The sequence below is a fragment of the Papaver somniferum genome, chromosome 8 (genome assembly GCF_003573695.1).
Source record: "Papaver somniferum cultivar HN1 chromosome 8, ASM357369v1, whole genome shotgun sequence".
Taxonomy (NCBI): Eukaryota; Viridiplantae; Streptophyta; class Magnoliopsida; order Ranunculales; family Papaveraceae; genus Papaver; species Papaver somniferum.
The window spans coordinates 31,359,704-31,372,973 of NC_039365.1; positions in this window are offsets into that span (position 1 = coordinate 31,359,704).

The window sequence follows — 13,270 nt, forward strand, 5'->3', positions numbered from 1 at the left end:
GGGGGGGGGGGGGGGAGTATCATCGACACAGTAAGAAGGAGGTAATCCACATACCTGAATAAAGTTCTAAAGAGCCAACTGATAAGCAGAGCCTTTGTTTGTTGAGAATAAACTACCCAGAATTGTCTTCTGTACAGAAGCGGCCTGATTCTGAGAGGCAAGGAAACAGTAAGTACGCGTATCCGCCATGGTGTAGATTCCAAGTCCACCATCTTTGATAGGCAAAGTAGTTAATCGCTGTTGTGGAGGACCAAACCCTGCACCATCTCCAGTAATTAAGAGTCTCAAATACTTAAGCAAATGATCGTCAAAAACATCAGTGGCTGATTGCAATGTCGCTGGATTGGTAGTACGCATTACAAAATATAGACGAGACACACCAGTGCAATTACAAAGTAATAGCATCTCACTCTGAGGGTCCTTGAGTTTTTTGATTGCATCCATCAGTTGAACAGTTTTATTCACCCTGGTCAACATCATATCACTAATGAAGCTCGGATCCAAACTCACAGGTCCTCCCAAAAGCTTAACACCATTAGAGTGCCTACCAATATCTGGGGGGGAAACACCTTCTAAAGTGCTTCTGGGATCAATAGATGGCCAAAAGACTTCAGTTTTACGAACGTTAAGATGTAGCCCCCTGTTAGGTCCTTCAACTTCTATTATACTCAAGGCCTTGGCTACTTCCAAAGTATCCCCAATAATGGTACCATCATCAAGGTACCAAGCATGCAAATCAAGGGTGCAGCGATAAGCAATAGTCTTCACAGGAGGATGAAGAGTCAATGCAAAAAGCAAGGGACCAAGGGGGTCCCCTTGCTGAACCCCGAGAGCAGGAGAAAATATATATTGATCATAATAGAGTTTAGCAGGTCGCAAATAACAAAACTCTGCCCAGCGAGAAATACCTGGACAGTGAAGACGAACCTCTTTGATGAGATGCGACCTACTCACCATGTTGAAAGCATTGGAAAAGTCAATAAGCAACATTGACATTGTGTCTGAGTGACCTTTCAACTCTAGTAAGCTATTTACAGCATGTAAAATACTCTCCCCACCGACAGGCACACCCACTCCAAATTGATAGTCGCCTAAGTAAGAGGTCATCTCTTTCCCGACTGAAAAAGCAGCAACTTTGGAAACCAGCCTTCGCCAAACCGTACCAACCGCAATTGGCCTAATGCCACCCACTGGTTTAAGTAGTGGAGTCAAAGGCGCACTGGCAATAAACTCGCCCAAGCTATTGGGGCATTTACCGTCCAACCAAAGATTGACTACCCCAGTAATCGAAGCTAGTAAATTATCCGCCACTGCAGCTGCAGCACCACTCATAACATCAACCAAATGTTGCGCTCGTAAGCCATATCGCCCGCAAGAAGTACCCTTTGGGAAGCTCTTAATAGCTCCCAAGACATCCCGTGAATCCACCGTAATTGGGTCACCTATCACAACATCCGAAGGAACAACAGGGGGAGGAGCTGAAGGATGCTTATCTTGCAAATCCATATAAGTATTCTCGTTACGCGGAGCTATCCCTGATGAAGAAAGTACCCGTATTGCATCCGAGTAATGACCGCAACTAATCTTCTTCTGGCATGCCAAAATATTGGCAACGCCATGTTTCTTCGAGTCTTCCTTTCCATTCCCCATTCGTACAGGTTGCTGTAATAGTTTCGACACCAAAATGGAGCATCCATTAGGCTCTTTCCACACCGAGATGGCCTGGTTTATTGCTTCTATCTGCAGCTTCTTACGGCTGCCCGACTTTGCCTCATCGGAGTTCTTCGGTCTAAACAAAGTTAGCGTGCAAACTGGAAGAAGTAAGAGCTGTAGTCACATGAAAATGTTACCTGGGATTGCGATAACTCTATCGAGACAATGCTTCATTTCCCTGGAGAAGCTAATCCGGCATTGGTGTGGAATACACTTCACAGTAGTGAACTGCCGTTGGAAGATGGCGTTCAATAAGTATGTGGAAAGAAGAACACCAGTATCGACACTCAAGGGGAGAGCTTCAACACCGTTTGTAGAGTCAACAAACCCCACAACACTGGATAGTGTTAAGCTAGCAGCACTGCCTGGTTTGACAAGACCGTGTAGAAGGAAATATGCTCCATCTCCGTTAAGTGGGCCGATAATTACCTCACCATGAACAACACCTTGTCTACCTCTGCAAGGCATCGACCAAGCATGAAGATGCATGCAACGACAACACAGCCACATTCGAAGGCTGCATAGAAGCTTCTCCCAGACGAGATAAATGTTCAAATCGGTAGCAATCAACTCTCTGCAGAAGTCCACCTTAGCTGCTGATGAAAGATGTCTGTCCTGAAGGTGTTTCAAGAAAGAAACCTTAGTGTATCCTCTACCATTAACACAGTCACGAAAATTATGGAAAGTCTTGAACGGGCAATGGAAGGTAAGCTCATCAGATGAGACTGTCTCGGTTGATGCAGAAGCTTCAAGGGGCTGTAATTCAGACGAACGACAATGTGAGGAAGCTCTGGTGAGAATCGCCATAACGGTCTGCAAGCAAAACCCTAAAAGAAAAGTGACCTAAAACCCTAAAAAACCATACTTCATAATTTCCTAAAACAAGATAAACTGATCATACTTCATAATTTCCTAATTTTTATGTAATATGACTTCTCAATCTCAATCATCAATCTCAACGTACAACTAATTAATTTTTATTAATTTTTTTAAAGTTCGAGGTTCAAAATTCATTGTTGCTGAAGATGAATGTATTTGTCATAATTATGTTTATTTTACCCAAGATTGTGTTATTGGTGCACGGCAACATGGTAACACCATGTGGGATAACATATTTCTGAAATATCAAGAACAAACCATGAACTTCAATGAGCATGATGCAAATGGGTTGTCACAACGCTTCATTACAATCAAATAACATAAAAAAAAAACAATTCTATATGTTTCTCCATTAAATCCTAACCATAATACCAAATCAAATTAATCATCAATCAAGCATAAAAACACAAAATACAACCACAACATACATCAATCAACCTTCATCATATAATTAGAAACCAAAAAAAATCCCATGAGAATCAATTAAAACAATTACTACAAGGTTTTTGAGTAGCTACATACCTCTTTTTGTTTGTATTCAGAATCAAAGTAAATAAGCTACAACTTTTATAGTATTGCATCCACCCAAAACTCCTTTATCGGATTCATCTAATTAGCTCCAATTGAATCACCTCTTTATTCTAGGGATCCCATTGATGAAAAGAAGAACAAAAGATGAAGAAAAAAAAAAGACAGTACAATGAAGGAACGCATCATCGCTTCAACGCATCGGGTTTCTCTGTAATATTAGGGCGAGGAACGCATCATCACTTCAACGCATCTTGACTAGTCCAGCGCTGATTGGATCTTCGCTTTTTGGGCGACGAAGCATGCCTCGCTAAAGAGATACTTTAGTCCTCGCCCATATCTAAATTACCTCCCGCACTGCTAGACTCAGTCCTCACTCCAACGTTACATGGCAGTACTGTACAACTACTACCTTACCTCCTCCACCACACTCAGCCAAACAAGTCTAGATTATATTTGTTCAACACTTTCAAAATATGATAACAACTTTCAGATTGTTTTTTAATTTAGATTTAGATGAATAAATTGTTACTGATTTTTAATGTTTGGGTAGTTTTTAAAATTTTCAATTTAGATGAAAACCTTATAGTCATAAAGGGAGTATGAGAGTAATATATGTTGTGCTTGTTTTCATTGTACTTTATGTCAATGGAGGCAAGTGAAATTTTGTCTAGGAAGGGTGATGTAAATCATAAAAGTGATGACAAATTATTACTTGATAGGAAGTTACAATTTAAAACAAGTTGGTCTCAAGTGAAGAAATATTATGACATAGTGGCGAAAAATAATCCTTAGGACTTTGATGTGTTACAAAACTATAGTTTTTCTTTGGTGTTTGAATTTGAATCCTCTTGTGCCGACTGTAAATTAACCGAAGCACACTTATGGTGGTGGAAGAAAACTAGGACATTTGATTTCTTGTAGTTCGAGTTAGGAATAACACCTTTAGATTTTGTAAGGCTAACGAGTATTCCAATAGGCGGTGGTCGTGCGATGCCAAATATACCTGCTGGTTTGAAGAAGAGAGATTACTTATGATCAAGGTGGGATAAAAACTGTACTAGCAAGCTAGCCTGAGCTATTATAAAAGCATACAAGTTCATGGCTTAGCAGCCTATTACAGAGAGATGCATTTCTTTTCTTTTTTTTGTAAAAAAGAATAAGATACAGTCTAACCTCGATAAATGAGTACCCTTAGGACCAGAATAAAATATCCGTTTAACGAGTACCCTTGGGACCAGAATAACATTTATTCATTCAGAGGGTTCTTTTTTATTATTAGTTGATATCACTCCAGTTTATGCTATGGAAATATGATACACATCAAACATCTTTAAAACTATCCTAACGAGAATGATATAGTTACGAAATCACCTATAGAAAAGATTATCGAGTCTGTAGTAGCGGAAAATCCCACTACCACACCTCTTAAGTAATTATAGAACAAGCTAGGAAATCATCATGAAGAGCACTTAGAAGAATTTTATTAAGTTTATAAATCAATACAAAGGTATGAGATGAGACCCTAACTTGGGGAATAAATTACTTTCTCTCTCTTAGAAGTTCTATCTCAACTCTCCCAAAAAGATCCTCCCTCAATACAATGGTGGTTGGTCCTACATATAGGAATTTACATAGTGGAGGACAACTAATAAATCCCCTATTTTCGGATCATGCATGCGATACTCTAGCACGTTTACATTGGGTCTTCTCGCATGAACTCTTCGACCTCGTACAACTTCCACACCTTATTCGTGATTTTGTGACGTCATGGACTCCGTCATCTGGGATATGCTATGAGAGAAAGAAGTTCGCTCCTTTATAAGACCATTGGTTCGCAGAATTACTTGATGTGCGGTGTTTTACCCCTACATTTTGCCTATTCTCTTAGCGATCTTTTCTATGAAAAGAACGATGAAATAAACTGCTCCAATGACTCTCTTCGCATCATCAATGCGATTTTCCGCACCCTATCAACTTTTCATATTCCTTAACTGACAATAATCCGGGATATCGGACTGGATTTTTCCACGTGCCTCTTTCGGCGGTTTATCTCTTGACACGTCGTAATCAATCCTCTCAACTGTCTCTTCATATATTCTCACCCATTAATGTGTAGGATTTTAAAAAGAGGGAAAAAAATTTCTTTATATGCCATTTTTTCGTTTTCATCCCTTTCTTTTTAATCTTCTCCTTCCTCTTCAACCTCCGCGGTTTTTCCTTTTTTACTGCTACTGCTTTTGTTTGATCTTGATTTTTGATCCTTCCTCACATTTTCTTCTCGTTTTTTGTTCCAACTACTGCTTCAATTTCTTGTTTACTGTATAATTTCGCCTCCTTTAATCGTCTTAGCTATCTTGATATTTATAATCCTATTCTAGAAGAATAACAATGGGGTATAAGGCAGGCTGGAGAATGGTAGAACAGTTTGATAAGCTACAGGTCGATTTCAGAGATAAAGATTTCACATTACCCGCTCCTCCTTCATCAGGGCTAACTTTGACGTTGAACCCTAAATGGTTTAAAATTGATCAATGGACTGATCAGAAGATCATTATTTCCGTAGGTAAGCTTCTTGCTGGTCTCCATATCCCTCTCTTGGATCCGCGAATTCCTCTTTTCTACAAAATTTTATCCCATGATAAATTTAGTTGTGCGATTTATCGGCTGAGTGGGGACGTTATAAGGATTATGGTGGAGTTTGCGTGCCGTGCAGCTGGATTAGGATCTCTTTATCCTAAAGAATACTGGAATGAAGCATATGCTGACTTAGAAATTATTCCTTCTGAGTACACTGTTGAGAGCTTCTTTTCTAACTACGATGTAGTGATTATGAAAGCTGAATCGTCTCGCTGGGCTATTCGTATGTCGAGAAAAGATGGCCTCGCAGGGAATCAAAGGATTATGCGAGACGTCGATTTTAACGATAAGACTAGTCGCACTACACGGAACTATAATGACAAACGCTGGGATGTTTATCCTGTTATTCTTGAGGGTCCATATATCACCGGTTATGGCGATAATAGGTCGATAAATCCCCTTCCCGAGGGTTTTTCTCCCTACTCTCCTTTGGATTTTACTTGGACTGAGGAGGAGAAAGTGGTACATCTTTCTATCCTTCGCTCCTTCGTCAATCTGTCTTTATTATACTTTCCTTTTTTCTCTGCTTCACCAGTTTCTTCATCTCCAGATTGCCAAGCTTCAGAAGGACTATAATGCTTATAAGAAACCAGGCACACTGGAAGCTCTACGTTCGATCACCGGTGAAGTAATAAATACCTCTAATTTCTCTTTAACAGTATTTTTGCCTCTATTTTTTATCTTTATCTGTGTGAGAAGGTGGAGGGATAGATATTGATGGCATTGATGATGAAAGCTCTGCTGAGGGTGAAGAGGAGGCTTCTATTCGTGCGAATCCTACTAGTTGTCCGAAGTCTAAGGGCAAAGTCGTTGCTTCCCAGTCCTTTAATTCGAAGAAGAAGAAAAAGGTTACCTCGAAGAAGAGGAAGATTACCTCTACTACCTTGTCTCCTAGTTCTTATGCTCCTTGCTCTCAGGGAAGTGAGATGACGTTCCCTAATGAATCTACTTCAACTTCCCCCATGACCCAATTATCTCTCATCTTCAAAGACTCCTTTGCTACCGCTGGTGATGATAACTTAGTTCACACCTGTCAAATGATTTCTTCCATATGCGATTCTCCCACTTTGAGTCATGAATCTCTGCGAAGATTTGCCTCAGCCATATCTCCAGAGTTCTTATTTGATATGTCTTCTATGGTATGTCTTCTAATTTTCCTGTAGACTGGGGTGAGTTTAAGCTAATAATTTTTCTCCGTACTTCAATTATTTTGAGTTCCTTTGTCTTCCGGTTCTTTCAGGTGGAACGAGCTTCTGATGCGGTTGCCTCTGACTCGCAAAGAAAGAATCACTCCTTGGAGGCCGAGTGTGCGAAGCTTAAGGGGGAGCTTTTGAGCAAGACACAGGAGGCAGAAACTCTTCATCAGAGGAATAATCAGTTAGTTGGTGTGTTTCTTTTCGCTTTCTCATACTCTGTAAATTTTTGTTGTGTATTTATATTGTTTCTATTACTTAAACCTGCAGAGCTTTATAACCTAACCGAAGAGGAGGCTAGACTTCCCGATGATAGTGATGCTCTTTTAGAGCTTCTTAGCGCCTCGGCGGATAATTTTCCCATGCGTGGTCTAGAGAATCTTAGTTGGAAGGAATTGAGGCTAAAATATGAAGCCCTTGTTTTTGATCATAGACCGTTGTTAATTGCTAGCAAGGCTCTTCAACGTCGCGCCGTGAGGATAAAGAGAGAATTAGGGTTTTAGAGGCCAAAAAGAATACCCTTATAACCGAGAAAGATCAGGTGATTGTTAATGGTGCGAAGGCTTTGAAGCATTTTCATGAAGCTCAACTCAAGATTCAGATATAAAGGGATTGTGCCATTCGTGAGAGAGATATTCTTCTCGTCGGGAGAGTAAACTTCGCTCTCGTCTTCTAATAGAGAATGATGTTGGGTTTGAATGGGCTGCTAAGGTCCTTGATAATGCTAGGTTGGTATTGGCTACAAATGTTAGATTAGAATCTCACCATGCATCCCTGGTTAAAACCATCATTTCTGAAAAAGAAGGTTTCTTATTACTTGTGCTAAAACTTCTGCCCTTGCTTTATCTCTTGAGTTTGTTGTGTTTGATTTTGACTCTTATCCTTATTTACTCGCAGCTGCTGAGAAGGAATTTCTTGAGAAGGAGAAGAAGTATCAAAGAGATATCGAAAGTCGACAGGAGAAGTCTATTGATGATATTGAGAGATTGGAAACGAAATTCGAAGCTCGTGACACCAAATGCCATTGACTCAAGAAAAAGCTCAAAGTCACTGTTTACAATTTAACCAAAGATGTTATTCGCATACGTGATGGAGCTATCAAAGAAGAAGTGGGCGAGATCTGCACTGAACATAACATTCCTTTCCCATCTCACTACGAATTTGAGGCTCCTTCGGAAAATGAAGAAACTTCTGAAATATCAGATAGTGATTTTGAATATGAGGATTCTGATGAAGAAGATTATGATTCCGAGGTTAATGAAGATAATGCTGGCAAGAAGTAGTTGTCTGCTTTTCATTTTTTATGGTCTTTGTATTATACCTTCCTTCTTGTACATAAACCGAGTATTTTCCATTTTTAATGGATTTCACCTTGTTTATGCTTCTCGCTCCTTCTCCTGACTGATCATTAAATGAAAGATTCCTTTCTGATAATTTGTGTTAGTTTCGATGTACTTTATAGAAGCAAATATAATAACACGTGTGCGTGAGTTCATCATGTGTATGTGTTTATCATATGTGCGAGTATACGATTTACGTGTTATGAATCTATCATGTGTGTGAGTGTACGATTGGTGCTTATGTTTTGCATGGGGAAATTATGCTAGTGCGAATAACATATTCATACTATATTTATAATCTTATTCTTGCCTCTGTTATTCGCGTGAGTTCAACTGCCTCTATTAAACCCTTAGTTATGCATGTTACCTTTGTAATTCAAAATCATACCTTTCACATGCTAAGCAAATTCATGCACCGTGTTAGTCGTGCGAATATAGTCCACTTAAGAAAGAATTTTTTCATGCGAATACAAATCGGTTTGATCATACCTTTGCCTCTACTTTTATTTCACCCTGCAAAAATAATGTTTGTGCGGTCTTTTTTTTTTCTTCGTGAGATCTTATTGAGCCTCACTAATTAGAGGTCTTAATCATCCTTCCCTGTTAATAGGACTTATCTTTGCCCCGTGGTATTTATTTTGGTCGTGCGACGAAATCGCAGGATGTCTCTGCGCTTTCGCGCAGCGACCCATTGATCTCGTCTTATCATCTTTCGTATTATTGCCTCTGCAGGATTTTTCATGCACCAATACGACAGGTCTATACTCTTATTTGAGTCATAGTCCCATGATATTGACGTCTTTTGACACAATTTAGCTCCCTAATGGAGGGTGTCGTTCTTATCTTCCCCCTGATTTACCTTTCAAGGAAGCGTACCCCGACAGAGTTGGGGTGGGTTCTTCCCATCCAGTGATGCAACAACCAGTTGTTTTCGCGGTCTCTTTCGAGGCCGCACCCTAAGTAGGGTATCTTGAGGACCGAGTGTATCATAGCCAGGGCTTTCCAAGAGCAGCGAGGTACGCTCCAGACGCCACCGACACCCTTGGCTCAACCGTGTACCGCGACGCTCTGGTCGAGTTTCTACACTCCATAATAGAGAACTTAGTACCTTAGTCTTTCGACTAAGGAGTCTCTACCGGATAGGCTTTTAATTCTCCCCCAATATCCATGACTCAGGTTCCAGGGATGGTATGGCTTTCTCCCGAGTCATGCATTACTAGGTTTTCCCCAATTATGACGCGCGTTAGGGCTTATAGATATTGCCTCTTGCACAAATGCGTACTAGGGTGCACACCACAATTGGATGCCCAGCCTCTCTAGTTAGAGGTTTTAAATTTTATTTCCCCCTAGTGAGGTCTTATTTTAGAGGGCTTATTGTTGCCTCGTTTTTCTGCTTGTATGCGAGGAGTATTTGTTGTAGAAGAAATAAAATTTTTCTATTAATAATTTTCTCGTACAATTCTGATTTTTCTTTCTCTTTTTTATTCGCATAAACAGGAATATCTTTACTAATACTTTATAATAATCTATTAGTTACTTCACCCCTTTTCATTTCTTTAGCCACTTCGCATATAGGTGGTACTTTTGAATTGGTTTTGTCGTGCGCCTGAATGGTAAAACTGCCTCAGATGTTTCTTGTTATAAAGTAGATTCTCTATTTTCTCCATATTTTTTCCATCTCTTTCAATTAACGTGTACATCCCATTACCGACATATTTCTTCACTACATAAGGTCCTGCCCATGTTACTTTTCCTTTCTTCTTATGCTCTCGCCTGTGATGCGGTGGTACTTCGCTCACGACTAACTCTCCAGGTTGGAACTCTGCCCTGTTGATTTTCTTCGCGTATTCATGCTTTTTTGCTATCTTGACCGTCCTCATCTGAATTCGTCATGTGCTAGTTCCTTTCTTATTCTCTTTTTCGATCCCAGCATCTTTCTTCTTTGATGATTCCTCACCTCCGTGATAGTCATCAACTTCTCCTTCTTTTTCTATGAAACTCACCATCAATCTTTTGCTCCGCTTACTTTCTTCTGCATCATGCTTCCAATTTCTTCTCTTATTCGCACGCCCTTCACTTTCTCAACATCAATCTCATTGCATGTTTTCTCTTCATTAACATCTCCTCTGATGATTACAATGCCTTGTGGTAACGGAAAATTGATGCACTGATGACATGTGAAAGCCACATCGAGAATTTTATGTAACCACGGTCTTCCAATTAATGCATTATATGGAGATTCGACGTCCACGACACAAAAGGTTATTTCTGTAAAGATTGTCTTAAGAGGGATTCGCATGGTAATCTCTCCCTTTGGCTTGTTGGCGGACCCATTGAAGCCGTATATTTTATAGTTCGAACGAATCAAATCTTCGTCTCTTCCTCCCATCGTCTTATATGTATGATAAAACAAAATATCCACTGAGCTCCCAGAATCAATTAGTATCCTATTTATCTCACATGTGAGATTCTCTTCACCTTCTTCCTTATCCGGTTTTTCTTTCGGTATTATCTCTAACTTAAATACTAAGGGACTCTCATGGAATTCGCCTCCTCCAGATATTTATTCCGCACTAAATGTAATTGGTTTGTTCTACCATTCTTTGAGTTTTGGTATCTTTGCTAGGTTCATTATTTCCTTCCCTTCAGCATCCCTTGCAAATACGCGGCTTAACACATTGTCTTGGAAGTCTTCTATACTTTTGAATGAGTGTATTATTGAGTTACATTGTAGACTCTTGGCATTCACTCCTACTTCTATTAGAAAGGTATTTTTTCCTTTGTCGGCTCCTGACGTCTGTTCACCTGTTGTTTGTTGTTGTTGTGGTGGAAGAGGTAACGGTGTAGATAGGAAGTGGTTAAGCTTTCCTTGTCCAATCATTCTTAATATAATTCGTTGTATGTTCTTGCAGTTGTTTGTTGTGTGGCCATGAAAACGATGATAAGCGCAGAATTCTTTACTTCTTCTTCCAGATGGTGGTTCCTGCCATAGATTAGGTGGTGGTGTTATCTCCTCCATTAAAATAACAGCTTCTCATACTTTGTCCACTGTTGTGTTGAGATGTGGCATCCTGACCTCTTCATGGGATATGTAGTTCGCACCCTGATTGTAATACAACCTATTTCCTTCATATCCATCTCTATGATTGTCGTACCTTGCGACTTTGTTGTTTCCTCCATGCTTATTATATTTCCTTTCCCTGTATTCTTGATCATATATTTCTTGGTCCCTACTACTCATGGCTACCTGCTTTTGTTGGTCTTCTATGATTAACTTCTCTTTGCTTCCCTGCGAAGTGCTCGCAACAGCGTTCGTCATCCTTGGTAACAAACTTGCATTTCCCATTCTTTCTCTCGCGAATGCAACTGGGTAGGACTCCATTTATCTCAGATTTTCTTCAAGAGCAATATACTCTTCCTGGTATTCATGCAGCTCCGCCATCATTATTTTGTCTTTTATTTTGAACAGTTGTGTAAACAACAAGTCAGTTGGAAACAATGCATTGATGAATGCTAAGATGAAATTTCTTTCATCCACTCGCTCTGCCATTTCGCTGCTCATTTTCCTACATCTATTGTTTATATCCCGCAGGATTTCGTTCGTTCTTCTTCGTAGGCTGAATGCTTTTTCAATTCCTGGCTTTAGCATACTGATGCTGATGTATTGTCCCAAGAAAAAACTCTACAAATGGTCGAATGACCTTATCGAACCTACTGGCAGTCCCTCAAACCACTTCAAGGCTTCTCCTATGAGGCTTGCTGGAAAATCCTTGCATAAGACCGCGTTCTTATCCTCATATTGTAACAAAGATAAGATGTATGTCTTAATATGTTGGATCACAAATGTAGATCCATCAAAGATGCTAGGAAATGTTGGTAGCGTGCACTTTCTTGGTATTGTTACTGAATGTATCTTCCACGCGAAGGGTGTCCTTGCTGCTTCTTTTATTGCTTCTTCTAGCTACCTTCTTCCTCCATATTTCCCTTTTGTTACTAATTCTCTCAGCTCTTCTATTTCTCTTAAAATTTCGCCGTTTGGGAATATGTCTTCTTCCTGCTGTTGCCTAGGTCTTTTTAGCCGGGCTTGCCTCAATCTGTTTTCATGCCTGCTTTGTCGTATGGCTTCTTCTAGTTCTTGCCGTTCTTCATCGTCTCTTCTTTCTCTTCGCCCCTCCCTTTCAATTCTCGCGTGTTCCGGTGCAGATCTATCCATCTCATTTTGTTGCCTCAACCTCTCTCTTCCATGAAGTATCATCCTTGCCTGTTCTTCATCATTCTATTGATGTTCTTCATTATGCATGTGGTTGTATTCTGCATTCGCTCCAATCTTCCTTCTATGCGACGTCCTCTCCTGTGTTCATTCTCACCTACTTGGACATACCGATCTTTTCTGCGATTTCTTTCGCGCTCCTCATGCGAGTTTTTGTTCACCTGAAAAGTGTCATCTAAATTGTTATCTGAAAACTGTCCTTGTGTATTATCTCCATGCTCAGATCTACTCTTCCTGGTGGTACTCCTGCTTGTCCTTGATCTCGAGCTCGCACGTGTTGTTTTGGATCGTGATTGTGACCTTTGCTCTTGTAACCGCTGATTTTCCACTCTTAGCTCATCATTTTGTTGTGTCAAGTTCCCACATAGTTCCTCTTCTCTTCTTCTCTCATCTGCCATTCGCTGCCTTAGCTCTCCAATGGCCATGTAGTCTTCATTTTCTCCCAGCGCTCTTTCCTCCTGTGTTCCTTCTTCATTTTATCTTGCGGTATCTGTATCCGTAGTGTGAACAGTTACTTCATCATAATTTTTTTGATTTTTCTCTCTTTGTTCCTGATGGATCTGAGATCTGATCGGTTGAGACCTGTTGTTCCTCTCTCCCATTCTCGATGTCTCCTCTTCTTCTACCTGCAATTCTTCTACTCCTTCTAACTTGTGTTACATTTGCTCCTGCAGATGCTTGTCTCACCATTTTGTGTTCCTGAAATA